Source organism: Mustelus asterias, unplaced genomic scaffold (assembly GCF_964213995.1).
Source record: "Mustelus asterias unplaced genomic scaffold, sMusAst1.hap1.1 HAP1_SCAFFOLD_87, whole genome shotgun sequence".
NCBI lineage: Eukaryota > Metazoa > Chordata > Chondrichthyes > Carcharhiniformes > Triakidae > Mustelus > Mustelus asterias.
The window spans coordinates 455,525-481,256 of NW_027590140.1; the positions used below are offsets into that span (position 1 = coordinate 455,525).

General features: G+C 42.3%; 1 non-coding gene across 1 annotated transcript; it reads left to right on the plus strand.

Annotated features, from left to right (window-relative positions):
• Nucleotides 1-13,952: 13,952 nt before the first annotated feature.
• trnai-uau (transfer RNA isoleucine (anticodon UAU)) lies at nt 13,953-14,025 on the plus strand. The gene has a single exon. It is a non-coding gene; the product is annotated as a tRNA-Ile (tRNA).
• The last annotated feature ends 11,707 nt before the right edge of the window (nt 14,026-25,732 follow it).

Here is a 25,732-nt window from a genome sequence, read left to right on the forward strand (position 1 = left end):
GTGAATACCGACGCAAAGTATTCATTTAGGATCTCCCCTACTTCTTTGGGCTCCAAGCATAATTCCCCACTTTTGTCCCTGAGAGGTCCAATTTTTTTCCCTGACAACCCTTTTGTTCCTAACGTATGAATAAAATGCCTTGGGATTCTCCTTAATCCTGTCTGCCAATAACATTTCGTGACCCCTTTTTGCTCTTCTAATTCCCCGTTTGAGTTCTTTCCTCCTTTCTTTGTATTCCTCCAGAGCTCCCTCCGTTTTTAGCTGCCTGGACCTACCATACGCCTCTCTTTTCTTTTTGACCAGTCCCTCAATTTCCCTGGTTATCCACGGTTCTCGAATCCTACCCTTCCTATCCTTCTTTTTAACAGGCACATGCCTGTCCTGTAGCCCTAACAACTGTTCCTTAAAAGACTCCCACATGCCAGATGTGGATTTACCCTCAAACAGCCTCTCCCAATCAAGAGCTGCCAATTTCTGCCTAATCCCACTAAAGTTTGCCTTCCCCCAATCCAACACCTTACCCTTGGGACACCACTCCTCCTTTTCCATCACTATCCTAAAGCTAACAGAATTGTGGTCACTATTTGCCACATGTTCCCCTACCGAAACTTTGAAGACCTGACCGGGCTCATTCCCCAGTACGAGGTCCAGTATAGCCCCCTCTCTAGTCGGGCTATCTACATATTGTTCCAAAGAACCCTCCTGTACGCATTTTACAAATTCCTCCCCATTCAGAGTCCCTGCTCTCAGCGATTTCCAGTCTATACCAGGGAAATTGAAGTCTCCCACTACAACAACCCTATTTTTCCTGCACCTATCCAGTATCTCCTGACATATCCGTTCTTCCACTTCCCTTGGGCTGTTGGGGGGCCTGTAGTATACCCCCAACATAGTGACTGCGCCCTTCCTGTTTCTAAGCTCCACCCAGAGTGACTCGTTACACGACCCCTCTGAATTGTCGTCCCTCTGCACCGCTGTAATATGCTCTCCAACTAATACTGCTACCCCCCCACCTCTTTTGGCCCCTCCTCTGTCTCGCCTAAAACACTTGTACCCCGGAATATTCAGCTGCCAGTCCTGTCCCTCTTTCAACCAAGTTTCTGTCACCGCAACCACATCCAAATTCCTCGTGAGCATTAAGGCCCTCAGTTCATCTGTCTTACCTGCTACGCTCCTTGCATTTAAGTATAAGCACTCCAGACCTCCAGGCCCAGTGAGGTCATCCTCCCCCAGAGGGAGGAGCAATTCTATGATATTGAATTTCAGAGGTATACAATTCATAATGAAGACATATGTGTTAAATAATGCATTCAGACTAAATACTGAAACAAATACTGAGTACAATTGTACAATGAACTTTGTTAAAGTGTCACCTGGATTCGAACATCAGTTCATTTCTCTCCTTACAGGTGCTGTCAGCCGTTTTGAGATTTACCAGCATTTTTTCGTTTGGTTTCCGATTCCAGTATCTGCAGGAATTTGCTTTTATCGCTGAGTAAAATTGGTTGAGATTAGTCGAAGGAAGATGAGAATGATGCATTAATGAATGGCCAGAAATCATTGTTCCCTTAGATATTTGCCAGAAGAACGCTTTTAACTTTTGAAGTTCAAGATAATTTGAGCAATCAGATTGAAAGCAACGGTTATCTTCCTGAATTAAGTGACATGTGCTCTCAGTCTAACCATTGGAACCTGCAGCAGTTGAACATTGCGGACAGGCCGATTTGCTGCAGCTTGCGTCCAGCTGTTTCTGTAGTGCAGTGGTTATTATGTTCGTCCGACACGCGGAAGGATCCTGGTTCCAAACGAAGCAGAAACATTCATGAAGATTTCTCATGTCGGGTGAAGGAAAATTGCATGATTTCAGTTCGTTCCTCAACATTATCTGAACCTCGATATTACAGGCATATTATCGTTGCTCTGACATCGGCCTCCAATGTTTTCTGTAAAATAAGAAATGCTGATTTTTTTTTGATGCCTGACAGGAAAGAAACGTTTCGATTTTGACAACGAGCACATATTCGCATCTCGTTCAGTCTCCAACAGAATTTAATGGGTTTACAGGTGCAGACTGACATGGCTAATCACCGTCTGAAATATATCTAATGGCAGTATGTGCTCCAGAAGACTGACACAAGTGATAGTGTAAGTGATCTATCGGAAATGGCGCTCATTTCCCAGAAGATTCCATTTTAAAATCGTTGTTTACAACAAAGAAATTTTTAAAAAAACACTCAGACAGATGAGGGAATCGGGACTCAGTGCAGATCTTCTGGACTTTCCTATAAATGGCCGGAATTTATGCGTCTCAATAATTCACGCCCATAATAAAAAAGGCCCAAGTGTCACGAACAGTTAATTCTTGAATCACTTCCATTTAAACGGAGTTGACTTTGTTTAAAAGCTGGCGATAGTCAATCTCAAAATTGCGATCTGTATTACCCGGTGATTCGATTCGTTCTGTTAGTCAGTTATGTTTGCAATTCTGTGATATTCAATTCCAGAGATATTCAATTCATAATGAAGACATATGTGTTAAATAATGCATTGGTACTAAATATTGAAACAAGTACTAAGTGCAATTGCTCAATTAGCTTTGACACAGTGTCATAGAACATAGAACATAGAACAGTACAGCACAGAACAGGCCCTTCGGCCCACGATGTTGTGCCCACCTTCATCTGAAACCAAGATCAAGCTATCCCACTCCCTACCATCCTGGTGTGCTCCATGTGCCTATCCAATAACCGCTTAAATGTTCCTAAAGTGTCTGACTCCACTATCACTGCAGGCAGTCCATTCCACACCCCAACCACTCTCTGCGTGAAGAACCTACCTCTGATATCCTTCCTATATCTCCCACCATGAACCCTATAGTTATGCTATAGTCATCTGGACTCGAATCGTCAGCCCTTCTCTCTCCTGACAGATGCTGAGATATTGCGAGATTTTCCAGCATTTTCTCTTTTGCTTTCCAATTCCAGCATCCGCAGTAATTACTTTTATTAATGAGGACAATTGTTTGAGATTATTCGAAGGAAGATGAGAATGATGCATTAATGAATGGGCAGAAATCATTGCTTCCTCAGATATTTGCCAGACGAAAGCTTTTAAATTTTGATGTTCAAGATAAGTTGTGAAAGTACCAGTTGTCTTCTTGAATTCAGTGACATGGGCTCTCAAACTAACCATTGGAACCTGCAGCAGCGCAGCGCAGTTGGATATTGCAGACATGCCGATTAGCTAAAATATGCTGTCAGCTGTTCATGTAATGTCATGGTTATCACGTTCGCCGCACACTCGAAAGATTCCCGTATCAAAACCCGGCAGAAACACTTTGGGACCTTTCTTATTAATGGCGTGCGAAGCCTGCATGGTTTAACATCCTAGAATCACATCGTAAAGAATGGGGCCATTCGGCCCATCGAAGCTGCACCGAACACAATCCCATCCAGGCCCTATCCCCATAACCCCATGTATTTACCTGGCTCGTCCCCCTGACACTAAGGGGCAATTTTGCATGGCCAACCCGCCTCTCCCGCACATCTCTGGACTGTGGGAGGAAACCAGAGGACCCGGGAACCCCACACAGACACGGGGAGAACGTGCAAACTCAACACAGACAGTGACCCAAGCCAGGAATCGAACCCAGGTCTCTGTGAGACCGCAGTGCTAACCAATGTGCCACTGTGCCGCCCCCCACTGTGCAACCATCATTGCTCAACATTATGTGAATCTCGATGTCACATCAACTCAAATGCTTTTCGGACAATCGTATCTTACAGTAACTCAATTGCCTTGAGGAAAATCAGAAATGCTGTGTTTTAGGATGCAATGGCAGGAAATAAATGTTTGTCTTGTTATATTCGCAACCCGTTCAGTCCACAATAAAATTTAATGCGTTTACAGGTGAAGACTCAGAGCTTTAATCACCATCTGAAACATGTCGAACATGCTCATAAGGACAGACACAAGTGAAACTGTAAGTGAACTAGAGGAAATGGCACACATTGCTTCGAAGCTTATTTTTAAAATTGTTCTTCTTAAAAAGATATAGGAAATACCATTCAGGCAGATGAGGAAATGGAGAATCAGTGCGGACCTGCTGGGCCTCATGCAGATGAAAGATATTTAAGCGCCAGAATGTTTCACACACAGAATAAAGAAGGATCAAGTATAACTAACAGATCACTCTTAAATCTCTTCCCTTGAAAGATATTTGCTTTTGTTTGAAAGATGACTGCGGTCAATTTCAAAAAGCTACCATGGGATGTGTATTTCCCAGTGACGCGCTTTCTTTTGTTGATCAGTCATGCTTGCAATTCAATGTTCTCTATTTCAGAGATATTCAATTCAGAATGAGGACATTTGAGTGAAATAAATGTATTGAAGTTAAAGGTTGAATCAAAAGATCCGGGAAGATGCAATGTGATTGGATGTAATTTATTTTCTCCGCCCATTTTCGTATCAGCAAACTGTCACTTTCTGCAAAAGGAGACTGATGTTCGGTAAGTGATCAAAGAGCGCCCTCCCGTGGACAGCACAGCAGTGGTAACAGACGCAGAACCAAGACCTGAGATACCTGCACTCAGAGAATATCCAGTACAGCTACAACATTGGACAAGAGGAAACATCCGCTCAACATCCATACTGTTCGCACCCCTTAGAGTTTTGAACGTTTCAGCCAATTTGCCTCTCACTCTTCTAAACTCCCGTGGGTATAAACCTGACGGTACCATTCTTTCCTCATAAGATGACCCGCTCATAGCTGGTAATAGTTTAGAAACTCCTCTGAACTTTTTCAAACGCATTAACATCTTTCTTAAGATAAGGAGACAAGTAGTGCACACAATATTCGAGATATGCCCAATGCCCTCGCCAATGCCCAATTTTCCGATCTATATTTGTGTCGTCAGCAGATTTAGCATTTATATCTTCACTCTCTTCATCACTGCAGAAATCATCCCACTTATATGTTTCTTGACAAATTCAGCCAGAATGTATTTGTTCAGGTCAAACCGTGTATAATTAACTTGCTTGAGTTTTACGCTGAGTAACAGAGATGGTTTGTGAGGGTATTTCTCTTAATGGGCGTTCAAAGGTCATGTGATATTGTGCCGCACCACAGCCTTGTGAGTAAATATGGAGCTCAGAGAATAAAATAGACAGGAGCACAATGGACAGGAAATTGGCTGAGTGCCAGAAAACAACTCGTCGCTGTTTTTCGGACTTAAGCAAAGCTTGTAGTGAAGTTGCCAGGAATAGGTTATGTGACCCTTGACCTTCCTGGCACAGTAATGACCGAGAGCTTGGTATGGAAGTCAGATTTTCAAGACCTGTGAATGATGCAGAACTTGGAAACATTGCCAACCATCAGTAGATCATACAGAACTTTAGAACGAAAGAAAACCTAATTGGTGCAATGGACTTGCAATTCGGAGGTTTAGTTTATTGCAGAGTAAAGTTACATGCTTAGTTTTGTTATGCAAAATGTGAAGAGACAAATAGAAATGATGAAAACGCTATGAAAGTGGGTGTCGACGCCGAGGGAACTGGGAGAATATGTGAATAAATCATTCGTGGTGGAAGACAGTTGAGACTGCAGTAAATAAAATAGTTAATAATCTTTGTCTATTCGGGAAAAGAATACAGAAACAAGGAAATTATGCCATATCTGTCGAAAGCAATGGAAAATAGTCAACAGAAATATTGCGTCCAATTCGGGGCACCAAACTTAAGGAGGAATGTAAAGCCAACAGGATGGCTGCAGAGGAAAAACACAAGAATAGTTCCAGAGTTCAGAAACTTCAATTACAAGAATATATTGGAGAGGCTAGGACTGTTTTCCTTGACAGGAAGTTACTGATGTGATCTTAGCATGGGTTCGTGAAGGGAAGGTCATGTTTCACTAATTTGGTGGAATTCTTTGAGAACGTTACATGTACATTGGACAATGGGGAACCTGTGGATGTGGTGTATCTGGATTTCCAGAAAGCATTTGACAAGGTGCCGCGCCAAAGACTGCTGCATAAGATAAAGGTGCACGGTGTTACGGGTAATGTATTAGCATGGATAGAGGATTGGCTAACTAACAGAAAGTTAAGAGAAGGGGTAAATGGGTGTTTTTCTGGTTGGCGATCAGTGACTAGTGGTGTGCCTGACGGATCACTGTTGGGACAGCAATTGTTTACGATTTATATAGATGATTTGGAATTGGGGACCAAGTGTAGTGTGTCAAAATTCGTAGACGACACGAAGATGAGTGGCAGAGCAAAGTGTGCAGAGGATGCTGTAAGTCTGCAAAGGGATATAGATAGTCTAAGTGAGTGGGCGAGGGTCTGGCAGATGGAGTACAATGTTGGTAAATGTGAGGTCATCCATTTTGGTAGGAATAACAGCAAAATGGGCTACTATTTAAATGGTAAAAAATTGCAGCATGCTGCTCTGCAGAGGGACCTGGGTGTCCTTGTGAAAGAATCTCAAGGAGTTGGTTTGCAGGTGCAGCAGGTAATTAAGAAGGCAATTAGAATGTTGGCCTTCATTGCGAGAGGGATGGAGTTTAAAAACAGCGAGGTTATGTTGCAGTTGTATAAGGTGCTGGTGAGGTCACAACTGGAGTACTGTGTACAGTTTTGGTCTCCTTATTTGAGAAAGGATATACTGGCACTGGAGGGGGTGCAGAGGGGATTCACTAGGTTGATTCCGGAGTTGAGTGGGCTGGTTTATGAGGAGAGACTGAGTAGACTGGGGCTATACTCATTGGAATTCAGAAGAATGAGGGCAGTTCTCATGGAAACATATAAAATTATGAAGGGAATAGATAAGATAGAAGCAGGAAAGTTGTTTCCACTGGGAGGTGAAACTAGAGCTAGGGGGCATGGACTCAAAATCAGATTAAGCAGATTTAGGACTGAGTTGAGGAGGAACTTCTTCATACAAAGGATTGTGAATCTGTGGAATTCCCTGCCCAGTGAAGCAGTTGAGGCTACCTCATTGAATGTTTTTAAGGCAAGGATAGATAAATTTTTCAACAGTAAAGGAATGGAGGGTTATGGTGAGCGGCGCGGTTAAGTGGAGCTGAGTCCACGAAAAGATCTTATTGAATGGCGGAGCAGGCTCGAGGGGACAGATGACCTACTCCTGCTCCTAGTTCTTATGTTCTTATTATGTTCTTATTGAGGCATTCAAAATCCTAAGTGGTCTGGAGAGAGTCGATAGAGAGGAACCGTTAACTGGGAGAAGGATCTTGTACCAGAGGGTGCGGTCGAAGTTAATTGGCAAAAGAAGCATGGAGACATAACGGAAAACATTTTCAGGCAGTGACTGACTCAGATTTGGAATGTGCTGTTTGAGAGTCTGGTGCAGGCAGCGCCAATTGATGGTTTCAAAATGGGATTGAATTAGTGTCTGAAAATGAACAAAATGCTGGACTGTGGGGTAGAGAGTGTTATTGGATGAATTACTCCCTTAGAGGGCAAACACATACACGATGAGTCAAATGGCCTTCTCCACTGTTGTAAATGCTCTATGAACCTTGAAAGGGGAGGCAGTGGCATAGTGGTAATATCACTGGGCTAGTAATTAGGAGGGGAGGCAATTTTCTCAAGGTATATATTCAAAGACAACTACAACAGTACGTGGGATTTAGAAAGCAATTAAAATTTTGAATGTAAAGTTCGTTTCCTTTATTGCGGCTATTACAAAAAACACGTCAGATTCGCTAATGCCCTCTGGAAAAGGAAACCTTCCATCCTTCCCCAGCTTGGCCCATACGTAACTCCAGGCCTCCAAGTGGTTGGCGCTAACTGCCTGCTGTCATGTTTTAGAAAACCAATAAATTCAGAGTATTAGTGATTACCTACAATTGCTGGCCTCTCCAGCTGGGTTTACAGACAATGAAAAAATAAGAAACAGCAACTAAAATCAGCATTTCACAACATCTGCAATAGCAAAGGTTGTCCAGGAGATGGCAGTGAAACCGTGATTTTTGGCATGACACAAAACTGAGATTGTCTCAATTATTGCTACCATGGACTCAGGCTTTGCCCATCCTAAACTAGAGCCAGCTTATATGACAAGAAATCCTATTTCTGATAATATGACAATAATTCTGAGTGATTCCGTACTCATCAAAATCCCGGTTGTTATTATACTGATCAAAGCCTGAGTTGATATTGCACCGTGCATCCTGGCAGTTACGGCAGCACGGAATTAATTCTCGGCTAATGTCATGATTCTCCATGTCTCAGTTGTTACGTCACTTGACCCTCTGTCTTCTGATACTGCACCAGAACACGTTACTGTTTTTATTACACGAAGCTCGGTCTCCGTTAGTGCACGGTAGCACAGTGGTTAGCACTGCTGCTTCACAGCTCCATGGGACTTGGGTTCGATTCCCGGCTTGGGTCACTGTCTGTGTGGAGTTTGCACATTCTCCTCGTGTCTGCGTGGGTTTCCTCCGGTTTGCTCCCACAGTCCAAAGATGTGAGGTTGATTGGCCATGCTAAAATTGCCCCTTAGTGTCCTGCGATGTGTAGGTTAGCGGGTAAAATATGGAGCGATATGGGGCTAGGGCCTGGGTGGGATTGTGGTCGGTGCAGACTCGATGGGCCGAATGGCCTCTTTCTGTCCTGTAGGATTTCTATGATTGCTGGAACCTACCACATATATAACAAACATCGACAATATCTCAATCACTCCTGCACCAGTCTACCTCCATGTTTATAGCGAACAGCATCCTGTCTCTGTAATTATTGTTTTATTACACGTTTCATTTATTGATGCACTTGCCGCGTCAAAGCTTATATCAATCTAAGGCCTTTGTCTGAAATTACTGTGTCAGGCTTTGTCTCATTTTATATTATACAATGCCCAGAATCAGACAAAATTATTCTCCGCCCGGTGTCAGTTTTATTACGTTTGATGTTCTCTCCTTCATTATGCGCTAAACCATACCGCTGTTCATTTTGCACATCATCCTCTCTCAATTATTACTTTACTCTGCATTGCCTCACTTTTTATTCCACTGGGCTACATCTCTGTTTATATCACGCTAGATCATGTCCCTATATTCTGATAGCACCTATATGAGTTTACATTACACTAGAACCTGTCTCAGTTGAAATTATTGTGCACATTGTCTCCGCTGATATTAGAATAAATCTTGTCTTTGTTACAGCTGCATGTCTCGGTTTATATTAGAAAGTACCACGCTACTTACTAATACACTAGACATTCTCTCAAGAATTACTGAACTGAACCCAGCCTCCATTCATACTAGTGCAGGTACCTGTATAAATAATTGTTGCACTCGACCCTGTCTCTGTATTACTGAACAAACGCCTACCCCCAATTATTATTTAATAATACCATGTTCGATGGATTGGCCATGCGAAATTGCCCCTTAGTGTCCAAAGATGTGTAGGTAACGTGGATGAGCCACCGTAAATGTGCAGGGCCATCGGGGATAGGGTAGAAGGAAGGGTAGAATGGGATAGGGTAGAAGGAAATTTGGGCCGAATGACCTGGATGGGATGCAGACTCTATGGGTCAGATGACCTTTTTTTGCACAATAGGGATCATATGGCTCTATGTCTAAGAAATATCACATAATTTCCCTCCTTAAATATTTGTCTGCTTATTTATTTAAATTAATCTATTTTCTATTAACCCAATTTGGAGAAATAAACTTTCATTCAGCAAATTCCCTTCAATTTTCCAGTGATAACCTTCAATCCATTTCCGCCTCCCGTGAGTGTATGAAAACCCTAAACAATTCATGTATTCAATTGAAGAATAGGTAATACTGTAATTATTTATTGTCAACCATTCTGTTCTGTGCTCTTGTTTACAAAATGATTTCAGACTGACTATTTTCCCAGCGTTGACTTATTTGTCTTTAGAGATCAGTTGGAAAATGAATAACTCACATGTCAAATGGCGAGGAGATTTTTAAAAAATGACCTTCTCAGTTTCTCACTGAAATTCCTGATATAAGACTCGAATATGTTCTGATTTGTGAAAATGATGCCGAAAATGAACCTGGATATAGAGCCGACAGGAGATAATTATAACTTTAATTCTCAGTCCTCTTATTCCTATTGATGCAAAGGATGGAAACATCTGCTGCTCTCCAGAGAAGGAGCAATATTTCTGTGTAACCGTTACCTTCACCAATTCCATGGTAACCAACCTAAATATTTTCTACTGTGTATAGGTTGTACAATCTCGGTAATACGGTGAATCAGGATCAGGTGTATCATAAGGGTGTTCAGACCGTGTGTGGTATAAACAGTGATACGGGCTGGTGAACATGGATCGCAGTGGTTCAAGATGGCAGCTCATCACCACTTTGTCAGGAGCAATTAGGGAAGGGCAACAGATGCCAGTGATGCCCAAATCCCATAAATGATTAAAAATTATTCAGGAACAACAGAGACAGAATCTAATCTAATATAGACAGATATGCTAGCGCAATGATGACATAAACTGACCGGGTGAGTCATGTAAACCAATGTATGGGATATATAGAATAAGAGAGACAGAACATGATATGACATTTAAATATACATTTTTGTGCGTGTGATCATTCTCGAAAAAAGTAATTTGTCCAATGATAACTGGCATGTGTCAAATGAAACAAAATCAGAAATAGGTTCTAATTGACAACTGATTGGCTAACGGTTTCCAGAAATAATCATGGAGAATTAGAATATTATAATTTGAATGGCCGGCTCCAGTTTATCACTAACAGAGACAGCTGGGCCCGGAGTCGGACTGGGAACTGATAGAAGTACGCAATCATTTCTAGGGCCTGAGCGCAGGTTTCTTTGCCATGACGAGTCTCGTAGGGATTTGTGTGGCAAACACGGATTGAGAACCCGATGATGACCGCAGGAGTGACTGACTCCACCTGACTAAAAGCTGTTATTCCCAAGGGGGACAATCGTGGCGGGCTCCATAAATTTCTGTTATCTGACGTCACAATGGTGAATCTGTCAGAGGAACAGAAAATAATCTGTTTCTTCTCTTTCCTACAAACAGTTCCACATTTACAAACAGAATTAGGACATATGATGACTGAAAAGACAAAATATGAAAACTTCATCGGAGGAAAAAAGAACAGTGCAATAAATATTAAGGGCAATTGTGCTTTTCCTAAACAATCGGTCCAATGCTAATTTGTTCAAAGTGATACTCTTATCTTAACACAAGACGACAGCTGTATAAATATTGCATTCTATTCAGTCTCAATGAAGGGCAGGGAGAGACACAAAAAGGATGCGAGGACAATTACATCGATGAACCATTAAACTGGTCCCATTCTTGAAAACCCTTCAAATTTTAAACCCATGAAGGATATATGATCATAGAAACCCTACAGTACAGAAAGAGGCCATTCGGCCCATCGAGTCTGCACCGACCATAATCCCACCCAGGCCCTACCCCCATATCCCTGCATATTTTACCCGCTAATCCCTCTAATCTACGCATCCCAGGACACTAAGGGGCAATTTTAGCATAGCCAATCAACCTAACCCTATCTTATTTATTTTCTAAAGTTACTGTGAAATCTGATTCGATCACCCTTTCAAGCTCTTTATTCCAGTTCATAACAACGTTTGTGTAAAAATAAACAATTATATTTCTGTCTCCCTGCTCAATAAAATACATTTGTGCCCATTGGTTGCTGACCGTCCTCCCAGTTGAAACATTCTCTCTTTAATTACCCCACTCACAACTTCATGATTATGAACACTAATAAAAGTTTTCAAAAGATAGGAGATAGACAGAGAGACCGGGAGAGTTAGCACAAAGAAAAACGGGGTGCTGACAGATAAGGAACAAAAAATAAAAAGCAGATGGAGAGAAAATGATCAAACAATGCAAGATAACAGCTATCATTCCCTTCCTTCACGGAACCCGGGGGAGCTCAGTGGCTAATCCACTGACCATCGAGTTATGTCCGGGAATGGAAACTCTAAGCAGATCACACCAGGCTCATTTGTAAATGTCACCGCAATGTGATCTGTGTGACTCTGCCCTGGCTCTGTGGACAGATATAGGCCGCACTGACAGATGTTCTCACCAGATTGTGGTCCATGGATTTATTTTCTGCTCAGAAGTGAGATGTGCGGTTTGCAACCGGCAGCAAGAAACAGGAAGTTGTGTTACCTGAGAATGAAACAACCGGGGCCAGTTTGATGTTATCACCGTGAACAGTCTTCCAGACTGTGAGGGTGAACTCACTCTGACAGCATCAAGAACAACCACACAGACTGCTGCCAGTCTCAGTATTACATTCACCTCTATTTCCAGTTTAATGAATCAAGAAAATGATCATATTTGGGGTTTAAATAGGTTAATTGCAGTGAAGATGGACCGAAGGCTATCACTGAGAGAAAAGAGGGAAAATTAAAGCAACATTTTTTACCCCGCCGAGGTATTCCATATAAGAAAGTTTAAGTGTGTTAGGTGTTGTGTGAGAGAAATCGAGGAGAGAGGTTAAGTGAGTGAACTGGTTTGTTTCCGACACTGAATTTTCCGGTGATGAGATTTTTGTACTTTATCTTTTCAGACACAAGATGCCTTAAACAACAATTTTTTTTTTTTTAACTCGTAGCCAGATCCGTCTCCTGGATACCTGTGTAAGTGAGTTAATGGAGACTGAGAAGAGAGGTTATCTGATTTAGTTGCAGTCTGAGACAGAGAAAGAGAGGAGAGAAATTCAGTGAGTCATTTGAAAGATGCATTGCGTTGGCAGCGAAATGGCCAGATGTACATCACATTCAAGAGCGTCCAGGGCAATTCATTAACTTTAGGTATTGGCTGAGGCATAGAATGTGTAACCATAGAAACCCTACAGCACAGAAAGAGGCCATTCGGCCCATCGAGTCTGCACCGACCACAATCCCACCCAGGCCCTACCCCCATATCCCTACATATTTACCCACTAATCCCTCTAACCTACACATCTCAGGACACTAAGGGCAATTTTTAGCATGGCCAATCAACCTAACCCCCACATCTTTGGACTGTGGGAGGAAACCGGAGCACCCGGAGGAAACACACGCAGACACGAGGAGAATGTGCAAACTCCACGCAGACAGTGACCCAAGTCGGGAATCGAACCCAGGTCGCTGGAGCTGTGAAGCAGCAGTGCTAACCACTGTGCTACCGTGCCGCTACTGTGCTACCGTGAATACTGAATAAATTACCGTATCATGTTTAAAGGTAATAGCAATTATTTACTCAGTGGTTAGCACTGGTACCTCACACTGTTACGGGCACAGGTTCCATTTCGGCCTTGTGTGGTGTTTGCACATTCACCCCGTGTGTGCGTGGGTTTCCTCCAGGTTAACTGCTTTCCTCCTACAGTCTAAAGATGTACAGGTTAGTTGGAGTGGCCATGCTGAATCGCCCTTTAGTGTCCATTTGCTGTGCTGTGCAACGTGGCGTATGTTTATTATGTTCCTCAATCTCTTCTGAACAAGAGGATGTTACAAGTTTCATCCCAAGCTTTCAACAAAATATTGCAGACAATACGAGAGCAATTAAATATTACACGCAGCACCTAATAGTTATTAACAAGACGAAACGCATTCTTCGAACCCCTTTCATCGACAGAAATATATTACGTTTTTTAAGCTAATATCCATCTTTTCTCGCTCGCCCCTTCTTTCTTTCCATCTGTCAGACGCACTTTATAGAAAACCAATTGCTGAGACAGTGTCTGCTTTATTATTAGGACCAAATATAAGACAAAGTGAGGCACGGGTGGTTCAGTAGTGCACGACATAGAGCCTAGCGCAATAATATCTGAGATGGAGCCTAGTGTAACAGAAATGGCCTCTTGACTGGACAAAAACTCAGAAATAATGATTTGTAGCATTGTCGTCATGTAATAATAAATGAAGCGGCATATTATGTAAAGTAAAGGAATAGCAGCATTTGGCTCCATGGCTCAGTGGTTTAAGCACTGGCTTTATAAGCCAGGGGTCGCGTGTTCAATTCTCACTGGAGCCTGAAAACAAAATCTAGCTGATAGAAGCTGCACGGAAGAAACTGGGAACGAAGCAGAGAGCTTTGATCAGTGGAGGGACAGATCGGATGTAATTTTAGGGCGGCAAGGTAGCACAGGGGTTAGCACTGCTGCTTCACAGCTCCAGGGATCTGGGTTCGATTGCCGGCTTGGGACACTGTCTGTGTGGAGTTTGCACATTCTCCTCGTGTCTGCGTGGGTTTCCTCCGGGTGCTCCGGTTTCCTCCCACAGTCCAAAGATGTGCGGGTTAGGTTGATTGGCCATGCTAAAATTGCCCCTTAGTGTCCTGAGATGCGGAGGTTAGAGGGATTAGCGGGTAAATATGGGGGTAAGGCCTGGGTGGGATTGTGGTCGGTGCAGACTCGCTGGGCCAAATGGCCTCTTTCTGTACTGTAGGGTTTCTATGATTCTAATGTAAACAGACACCAAGATCTATTGCAAAAACTCACATGCAGTATATAAATAGGCATGGCCTAGTGCATTACTGTACATGACTGCGCCAAATGTGTGTGACAGAGAGGGAGGGAGAGAGACAGAGGGAGAGACACACAAGGAGAGAGAGAGAGAGAGAGATGCACATTAATACCACTCCATTTATGATGAATGATCTGCTGAGTGTTTCTGGCGGGTTTTTTTCAGACCCATGCATCGGCAATATCTTCCTGATGAGCAACGAGATATTTAAGCAGGTTACTGACAGGATGGCCAATAAAAGTGATAGTTTTATGGATTGATTTAGACGAGGAATATGAGGTAACGAGATTTAGGGAGGGAATAACAGAGCTTAGGGCCTCGACAGATGAACACATCCCAAACTGAAAAATAATTTTGAAGATAACAATACGAATTGCAGAAAATATATGTTTTTAATTCTATTCAAACATATCGTAACAATCAACACTTGTTCTGTGGCCATTTCGGTTTTTTTCTCTCTGAAACAGATGAGCAAATAATGAATGGATAGATATTTAGCCTGTGGGAGCCCATCTGGCGATATTGTGAGGACACAATTCTGTCTCTCACTTTCAGCGTACCAGTTGAATGGTATAAATAAAATAAGATAGGCGAACAATTTTTATCGCTAAACTCTGTGGCATATTGACTCAGTGCAACACAATATTCAACTAATAAAATGTATCACAACAGAGGTTGCTTGAAGTTATTGCAACGAGCACTGAACGATTGTTCAGATATTGACTTGTCCCCAATGCCGGTTAATCACTGAGAAATTATTATAACGTTCACGCTAGCAGAGCAATTAGACGTTTCTCACAGCTATTTAAATATATTAGCAAAAAAATAAACCTACTTTTCGAAACAAGAATGATTGGTACCGGACAGGCAAACCCATATTATATCGTGATTGATAATATCTCGACAGGCAACATATTCATGGTCGTACGTTGGATTAAAAGAGACAGGTTCTGATGTAATGAAAAGAGTCAAATCCTGTTTAATATAAAAAGAGATGGGATCTGATGTAGTATAATCAGATCCATGGTCTACTCTAGTAATAATTGACAGGACCAAATCTAGCATAAATAGAGAGATGGCCTAGTGTAGCAAAACGAGAGAAATGACCGAATGTAGCGTGAAGAGAGACAGGGTCTACTGTCATTCAATTAAAGACTGGGTCCAGTACAGCACAAATAGCAGTATGGTCTTGTATCAAGCAGTGCCTTCTGTACATTGGCCTCTTGCCAGTGGATAACAGTTTCTTCCTAATGAGTAAAACATTCCCATTTATAACTTTGAACTTCTGCGCTAAATCTCCCATAAAGATTGGGATCAAAGGTGAACACGGGATCAAAGGCGAACTAGCTAGATGGGTACAGAACTGGCTTGGCCATAGAAGACAGAGGGTAGCAGTGGAGGGGTCTTTTTCTGATTGGAGGTCTGTGCCTAGTTGTGTTCCGCAGGGCTCTGTACTGGGACCTCTGCTGTTTGTGATATATATAAATGACTTGGAAGAAGATGTAGCTGGTCTGATTAGTAAGTTTGCGGACGACAAAAAGATTGCTGGAGTTGCGGATAGTGATGAACATTGTCAGAGAATATAGCAGGATATAGATAGGCTGGAAAATTGGGTGGAGAAATGGCAGATGGAATTTAATCCAGATAAATGTGAAGTGGTGTATTTTGGTAGATCTAATGCTGGGGGGAGATATACAATAAATGGCAGAACCATCAGGAGTATAGACACACAGAGGGATCTGCCTGTGCAAGTCCACAGATCCTTAAAGGTAGCAGCACAGGTGGAAAAGGTGGCGAAGAAGGCATATGGCATGCTTGTCTTTATTGGACGGGGCAAAGAGTATAGAAGTTGGCATATGATGTTGCAGTTATATAGAACGTTGGTTAGGCCACATTTGGAATACTGCGTCCAGTTCTGGTCGCCACACTATCAGAAGGACGTGGAGGCTTTGGAGAGAGTGCAGAAAAGGTTTACGAGGCTGTTGCCTGGTATGGAGGGTATTAAACAAATAACAGATGCATGTAAAAATGGAACAGCAATAATCATGGGGGATTTAAACCTCCATATTGATTGGTCAACTCAAGTCGGACACGGTGGACTTGAAGAAGAGTTCTTAGAATGCCGTCACGATAGTTTCCTCGAACAGTATGTTACAGAACCTATGAGGGAGCAAACTATCTTGGATCTGGTCCTGTGTAATGAGACAGGTAAAGTTAATGATCTCCTTGTGAGGGATCCTCTTGGAATGAGTGATCACAGTATGGTTGAATTTCTAATACAGATGGAGGGTGAGAAGTACCGTCCCAAACCAGTGTCCTCTGCTTGAACAAGGGGGATTACAAAAGGATGAGGGCGGAGTTGGCTAATGTAGACTGGGAACACAGACTAATTGGTGGGACAGTTGAGGAACAGTGGATGATTTTTAAGGAGATTTTTCTCAGTACTCAGCAAAAATATATTCCAGTGCAAAAGAAGGAATGTAAGAAAAGGGATAACCAGCCATGGATAACCAAGGAAATAAAGGATAGTATCAAATTAAAAACAAATGCATACAGAGTGGCCAAAATTAGTGGCGAACGAGAAGATTGGGAAAGCTTTAAAAAACAACAAAGAGCTACTAAGAAAGCAAGAAAGAAAGGAAAGATAGATTATGAAAGCAAACTAGCACAAAATATAAAAACTGATAGTAAAGGTTTTTACAAACATATAAAACGGAAAAGAGTGGCTGAAGTAAATGTTGGTCCCTTAGAAGATGAGAAGGGGGATTTAATAATAGGAAACTAGGAAATGGCCGAGGCCTTAAACAAGGTTTTTGTGTCGGGTCTTCACAGTGGAGGACACAAATAGCTTACCAATAATTGACGGTCATGGGACTGTCGGGAGTGAGGACCTTAAAACGATCACTATTACTAAAGAGGTAGTGCTGGGTAGGCTAATGGGACTAAAGGTACACAAGTCCCCTGGTCCGGATGGAATGCATCCCAGGGTACTAAAAGAAACGGCAGAAGAAATAGCAAATGCATTAGTTGTAATTTATCAAAATTCACTGGACTCTGGGGAGGTGCCAGCTGATTGGAAAACAGCTAATGTAACGCCACTGTTTAAAAAATGAGGTAGACAAAACGCAGGTAACTACAGGCCGGTTAGGTTAACATCCGTAGTTGGGAAAATGCTGGAATCTATCATTAAGGAAGAAATAGCAGGACACCTGGAAAAGAATGGTTTAATCAAGCAGACGCAGCATGGATTCATGAAGGGAAAGTCATGTTTGACTAATTTACTGGAATTTGTTGAGGATATAACGAGTGCGGTTGACAGAGGGGAACCGGTGGATGTGGTGTATTTAGATTTCCAGAAGGCATTCGATGAGGTGCCTCACAAAAGATAAAGGTACACGGAGTTGGGGGTAAAGTGTTAGCGTGGATTGAGGATTGGCTATCGAACAAATGATGTGGAGATGCCGGCGTTGGACTGGGGTGAAGACATTAAGAGTTTTAACAATACCAGGTTAAAGTCCAACAGGTTTATTTGGTGCCCGAAGGAGCAGCGCTCCGAAAGCTTATGGTATTTGCTACCAAATAAACCTGTTAGACTTTACCCTGGTGTTGTTAAAACTCTTACTGTATCTAACAGAAAGCAGAGAGTCGGAATATATGGGTGCTTTTCCGGTTGGCAATCAGTGACTAGTGGCATGCCGCAGGGATCGGTGCTGGGGCCTCAACTATTTACCATATACATAGACGGTCTGGAGGAGGGGACCGAGTGTAGGGTAATAAAGTTTGCGGATGACACAAAGATGAGTGGGAAAGCAAATTGCGTGGAGGACACAGAAAGTCTGCAGAGTGATTTGGATAGGCTAAGTGAGTGCGCAAGGATCTGGCAGATGGAGTATAACGTTGGTAAGTGTGAGGTTATCCACTTTGGAAGGAATAATAGTAAAATGGACTATTACTTAAACGGTGAAAAATTACAAAATGGTACTGTGCAGAGGGACCTGGGGGTTCTTGTGTATGAATCACAAAAACTCAGTTTACAGGTGCAGCAGGTAAACAAGAAGGCAAATGGAACGTTGGCCTTTATCGCGAGAGGGATGGAGTATCAAAACAGGGAGGTCATGCTGCAACTGTATAGGGTACTGGTGAGGCCGCACCTAGAATACTGTGTACAATTTTGGTCCCCTTATTTAAGAAAGGATATATTAGCTTTGGAGGGGGTACAGAGAAGGTTCACCAGGTTGATTCCGGAGATGAGGGGGTTAGCTTATGAGGAGAGATTGAGTAGACTGGGCCTGTACTCATTGGAGTTTAGAAGGTTGAGGGGAGATCTTATAGAGACATATAAGATAATGAAGGGGCTAGACAGGGTAGAGGCAGCGAGGTTATTTCCACTTACTAAGGAAACAAGAACTAGGGGGCATAGCCTCAAAATACAGGGGAGTCAATTTAGAACAGAGTTGAGGAGGAACTTCTTCTCCGAGAGTGTAGTGAATCTTTGGAATTCTCTGCCCAATGAAGCAGTAGAGTCTACCTCGTTAAATGTGTTTAAGTCACAGATGGATAGATTTTTAACCATTAAGGGAATTAAGGGTTATGGGAAGCGGGCGGGTAAGTGGAACTGAACCCACTATCCGATCAGCCATGATCTTATTGAATGGCGGAGCAGGCTTGAGGGGCTAGATGGCCGACCCCGGCTCCTATTTCTTATGTTCTTATGTTCGTATGTAGCTATGAGGTGAGATTGAGTAAACTAGGGTTATTCTCCCTGGAAAGACGGAGGTTGAGGGGCGACCTAATAGAAGTTTATAAAATTATGAAGGGCATAGATAGGGTGAACAGTTGGAAGCTTTTTCCCAGGTCAGAAATGACAAACACAAGGGGTCACAAGTTCAAGTTAAGGGGGACAAGGTTCAATCCAGATATGCAGTGGACGTTCTTTACACAGAGGGTGGTGGGGGCCTGGGATGCACTACCAAGCAAGGTGGTTGAGACAGACACGCTAGGATCATTTCAGACTTATCTAGATAGCCACATGAACAGACGGGGAATAGAGAGATACAAACGGATGGTCTAGTTAGGAACACATGATCGGTGCAGACTTGGAGGGCCGAAGGGCCTGTTCCTATGCTGTATTGTTCTTTGTTCTTTATTTATTCTTTGTAAACTGCTCAGCTCTAAGGGAACCAAACTCAGCGTTCAGCTGTTCTGATAGTGCAGCTCATGCATGATTAACGTCAAGATCGATAAGACCTTCTACCTCGCGTGTTTCCCGATGTCATTTTAGGAATTGATTGAACTTTTGGATGGATTCCCATTAATCATTGTCATTATGTCAGCATAAGATTCCAGGCTGGGAGAAGACTTGCTTCTGACAATTAAATGCCAACAACATATACATAGTCGTATGTTGAATTAACAGAGACAGTCTCTGATGTAATGTAAAGAGAAAAAATCTGTGTAATATAAAAAGAGATGGGATCAGATGTAATAGAAACAGATCCGTGGTCTACTCTCGTACTAATTGAGAGGACCTAATGCAGCATAAATAGAGGGATGGCCTCATAACGAGTGTAGTATAACGAGAGAAATGACCGCATGTAGCATAAATTCATACTACATTCGGTCATTTCTCTCGTTCTGCTACACTAGGCCATTACAAATTCCAAACGACAAATTCATTACAAATGAATTTATTCTATAAATGTAACCTACGTGTCTGCGTGGGTTTCCTCCAGTTACTCCATTTTCCTCCCACATTCGGAAATACGCGCTGTTTCGGTGCATTGACCCGAACAGCCGCTGGACTGTGGCGACTAGAGAAATTTCACAGTAACGTAATTGCAGTGTTAATGTAAGCCTTACTTGTGAGTAATAAATAAACTTTGTACAGTGTATTGGGCACAGATTTTCAGACTGTGGGCACACTGAGCTGAATGTCATCATGTCAAAACACAAATTATGACCAGTTAACAGTCTAATCTCAGTGGAATCCGCATAAGTTTTGAGTCAAACGGTAATGTGTTCAATTCCCACAACAGACACCTGAGCTCGTGATCCAACCTGTGACCCAGTGCTGAATGTTCAGTTATTCCATTATTAGATGTGATGATATTTCAGTCTAAGGGGTAGTATAGCAATATCATTATTATTAAGCTAGCATTCCAGAAGCTTGAAATAACGCTCTGGGGACAGGAGTTCCAATTCCACCCTGGCAGCTGAGAATTTCAATTCACTTAATTGATTATGCTGAAACAAACACCATGTGTATTTAAAGTTTAAAGGTTTAAAGTGTATTTATTCGTCACAAGTAGGCTTACATTCACAGTGTAATGAAGTTACTGTGAAAATCTTATGTCGCCAAAGCTCATCTTCTTCTCGAATGTCTTTCAGGAGAGGAAATTTTACTTCTTAGTTCTAAGATATATAAAATTACCAGAAGAAGCAACAATCCTGAGGTTTAGGACCGTTTTAGAATTCAACAAAAGAAGACCAAATGATCGCGGGGGGAAATAGAGTATGAAAGTAAAATAGCAGTGAACATAGAAACTAATTGTTAAAGCTTCTATGATTTTTCTGAAGAGACAACGATTAGTAAAGACAAATGTAGTACCTTACAGTCAGAATCCAGGGAAATTATAATGGGGAACAAAGAAATGTTGGATGAATAGAACACAAAGTTTGACACCACCTTCACAAAAGAGGACACACATATCCTCACAGAAATGTTAGGGAACCAAGGGGCTAGTTGGAAGGCGGCAGTTTTGAAATCCAGTATTAGTACGAAAATCGTACTGGGGAAATTAATCGGGTTAAATGCTGATTAACCACTCGGGCCTGATAATCTACATCCCAGAGTATGAAAGGAAATGGCCCTGAAAATATTGGATACATTGGTGGTCATCTTCTAATCTTCTATAAACTCTGGAACAGTTCCGACAGATTGGAGAGTGACAAATGTAACCTCAATGTATACAAAGGAAGGGAGAGTAAAAATGATGAATTACAGCCTGACTTTAGTCTCATCGAAGATGTTAGAAACTTATAAAAGACATGATAGTAAAACATGTGGAAAGCATTAACTGAATTTGATGAACCCAGCACGGGCTTAACAAAGACGTCATTCTTAACAAACCTACTTGCGTTCTTTGAGGTTGCAAATAATGGGATAGGCAAGGTGGGACCAGTGTATGTGGTGTATTTGCACTTCAAGAAGACATTTGAGATGGTTCTTCATTAAATATCAGGAGGCCAAATTAAAGCGCGTGAAATGGGGTTAATGTATTAGCATAGGTATGGAATTCATTGACAGATAAGAAACAAGAGAGTGGAAATAAATGGGTCATTTTCCGCGTGGCAGTCAGCGACTAGTGGGGTACCCCAAATCCCAACTTTTTAAATTTATTCATTAGTCACAAGTAGGCTTACGTTAACACTGCAATGATGTTACTGTGAAAATCCCTGAGTCGCCATATTCCAGCGCCTGTTCGGGTACACTGAGGGAGAATTTAGCATGGCGTAGCTAATGCACCTCCCCAGAACGTCTTTCAGACTGTGGGAGGAAACCGGAGCACCCGGAAGAAATCCATATAGACACGGGGAGAATGTGCAGGCTCCGTACAGACAGTGACCCAAGCTGGGAATCGAACCCAGGTCCCTCGCACTGTACAACTGTGGGATCTGGATGAGGGAATCAAATGTAACATCTTCAAAAGGGTTGGTGATACATAACTGGGCGTAATTGTGAGCTGTGTGGAGGATGAAGGGGGGCTTCACTGTGATCTGGACAAGTTGAGTGAATGGGTGAACTCGTGGCAGATGCAGTACAGGGTGACAAATGTGCAGTTATATACTGGTGTGTAAAGCAGAAAGCAACATATATTTGGAAGTGTGATGTAGAAATGGATCTGCGTGTCCTTGTACACCAGTCAATAAAATTGGAGAGGCATGCACAGCAAGCAATTAGGAAGGCCTTCTCTGCACGAAGATTTGAGTTCAGAATTACGGAAGCTTTACTGCAGTTATGCCGGGCCTTCCTTGGACCATGCCCGGTGTATTGCGTATAGTTCTGATCTCGGTAAATAAGAAAGGGTCTGTGGGGACTACAACTGATACCGGAATTGGTGGGACTGTCCTCGGAGGTGAGGTTGATTCGACTGGGCCTGTATTCACTTGACTCACCTGATGAAGGAGCGGTGCTCTGAAAGCTCGTGATTCCAAATAAACCTGTTGGACGTTAACCTGGTGTTGTGAGACGACTTACTGTGCTCACCCCATTCCAACGCTGGTATTTCCACCTCATGTATTCACTTGAATTTAGAAGGATGAGAGGGCATCTGATCGAAACATATAAAATTGTGACTGAAACATATAAAACATATAAAACGAGGGCGGCACGGTGGCACAGTGGCTAGCCTCATAGCGCCAGGGACTCGGATATGATTCCCAGCTTGGGCCACTGTCTGTGCAGAGTCTGCATTCTCCCCGTGTCTGCATGGGTTTCCTTCGGGTGCTGCAGTTTCCTCCAACAGTCTGAAAGACGTGTTGGTTAGGTGCATTGACTATGCGAAATTTTCGCTCAGCGAACCTGAATAGGCGCTGGAGTGTGACGGTCGGGCATTTTCACAGTAACTTCATTGGAGTGTGAATGTATGCCTACCTGTGACACAAATAATAAATATACATTATGAATAAATAAATAAAGTATAACAGGACTGGACAGGCTAGACGAAGGAAAGATGTTTTCGCTGGTTAGGGAGTCTCAAACCAGGGATGCAGTTTCAAGACACAGGGTAGCCAATTTAGGATAGAAATGGGGAAAGCTCTCTTCACTTCAGAGGCTACTGAACCTGCGGAGTGATCTCGCACAGATGACTGTGGATGCCATGTCGCTGCATACATTCAAGAAATAAATAGATTTGTGATTAAATTTTAATGCTATCAAGTGGTGTGGACAGAATGCAACAATGTGGCCTGGAGATAGAAAACTATCCATGATCATGATGAATGACGGATCAGGCTCGAATGGCCGACTTCGACTCCTAGTTTCTATGTACCTAATGTTCAGCTAATGTTCTGAGGACCTGGGTTCAAATCCCACCGCGGCAGATCGTGGAATTTGAATTCAATAAAAAATATCTGCAACTAAGAATCTATTGATGACTAAGACCATTGTTAATTTTTGTAAAAACCCATCTGATTCGCTAATGTCCCTTTCGGGAAAGAAATCTACCTTCCTTGCCTTGTCTGACCTACATGTGACTCCAGAGGCACAGCAATGTGGTTGACTCTCAACAGCCCTCCAAGGGCAACTAAGGATGGGCAAAGAATGCTGGCCAGCCAGTGACGCCCAAGTCCCACGAATGAATAAAAAAGACTGTGTTTACCCTGTCTGTCCTACATGTGACTCCAGTTCCACAGTGATGAAGCTGACACTTAAATGCCTCTGAGATTTCCGAAATAGCCATTCAGGTGTTTCAAAGCTGCTGCAGAAATTCAAACACAAATAAAACCGACCAGAGGGCAATTATTTTCAAAAAGGTGGCTCAGATCAGCCTTCTCAGGATGGGCAATTAATGCTGACTTTGTCAGTGATGCCCATAACCAGAGAATGAATAAAACACTGCAAACAGTGCGGTTCCAGAAGTCTGAGAGAAAAACAACAAAAACGGTTGATCAGTGGGCATCAGCAGAGAGTGAAACGGATTCTCATTTCAGGCCGATGGCAGGATGCAAAATCTCGATGATATAATTCTGTGGAACAGGGCTGTTCTCCCCAATATCCTGGGCCATTCGTTCTTCAACTAAAATCACAAAATTGCTGTTCCTTTACCACATCTCGGTTTGTGGGAGGCTGCTGTGCCCCAAATATTTGCTGTATTCCCAATATTACAGTAGTGAATAAATTCAGCGAAAATACATCAGAGAGTTTTAAATGCTTTGGGGCGACCTGAGGTCGGGGAAACCGTTATAAAAACGTGAGCGGCACGATGGCACAGTGAGGCGGCACTGTGGCACAGTGGTTAGCACTGCTGCCCTACATCTCTAGAGCCGTGGTTCGAGTCCCGGCTTGGGTCACTGTCTGTGTGGAGTTCGCACATTCTTCCACATGTCTGCGAGGGTTTCCTCCGGGTGCTCCGGTTTCCTCCCACAGTGCAAAGATGTACGGGTTAGGTTGATAGGCCATGCTAAATTGACCCTTAGTGCCCCAGGATATGCAGGTTAGCGAGATTAACAGGGTAAATATGTTGGGTTACGGGGATAGGGCTTGCGTGGGATTTTTTTGTCGGTGCCGACTCGACGGGCTGAATGGCCTCCTTCTGCACTGTAGGGTTTCTATGTTTCCATAAACTCAATGCAAGTTCTTTCCAAATGTTAACATTAGAAAATGCAAGATTTGATATGTTGAGAGCTCTGAGATTAATGTGATTGTATTCATTCCGCTGCCTGATGTCTTAACTTGTCCAGTTTAAGTAGATTAAATCATCAATCAAATTGACATTCAGTGGAATACCAGCCTGTTCAACTATATTTCATTTATTGTGACATCAGAATACTCTGAACAAATTTTTGATTAGAATGTATCTCTTTATTTGAATTAAATAGCATCTGTTCTAATGGGTATTCACAAAGCTTCTATTCATTTTGAACCAATTGTCAATATACTTAAATTAAACAGTTATTTTGAGTTGAAACGAATCAATAAGTGAGTGTTTATCTGGTTTTGCTGCCGTGATACTTCATTCTAACCAGTGAGGTGTTTGTGTAAGTAAACAGAGAATTAGCAATCCCAGAATAAATATATTGATTGAGATAAACACAACAAAAATGTCCCCATCAACACAGCACACAAATAGACAAACATGCATATAAATCAACGGATTCCAGTCGTGAATGTTTTTTGGACATTTTTCTTCATCGGTTATATGCGCAAAAAAGGCTATGATCATCTCTGTGTTCAAAAGTAGGAAAGATTCCCTCCAATCTCGAAATATAATGCCACGGCAAATATATTTGTGGAGATTTCTTGTGCTTTATCTCTCTGTGTTTCTCTCCTATCTGATTCTGTGTCTTGTTTTGTCTCTCCACAACAGGTCATTGTCAACAACATCAAGTCAAACTCCAGCTAATGTATTCTCTCAGCCATATTAATAGTCTTCTAACTACATGGATCTAATTCAATTAATTGGAATGTATCGAGAGAGCTTTTCTCCAAAATGTAT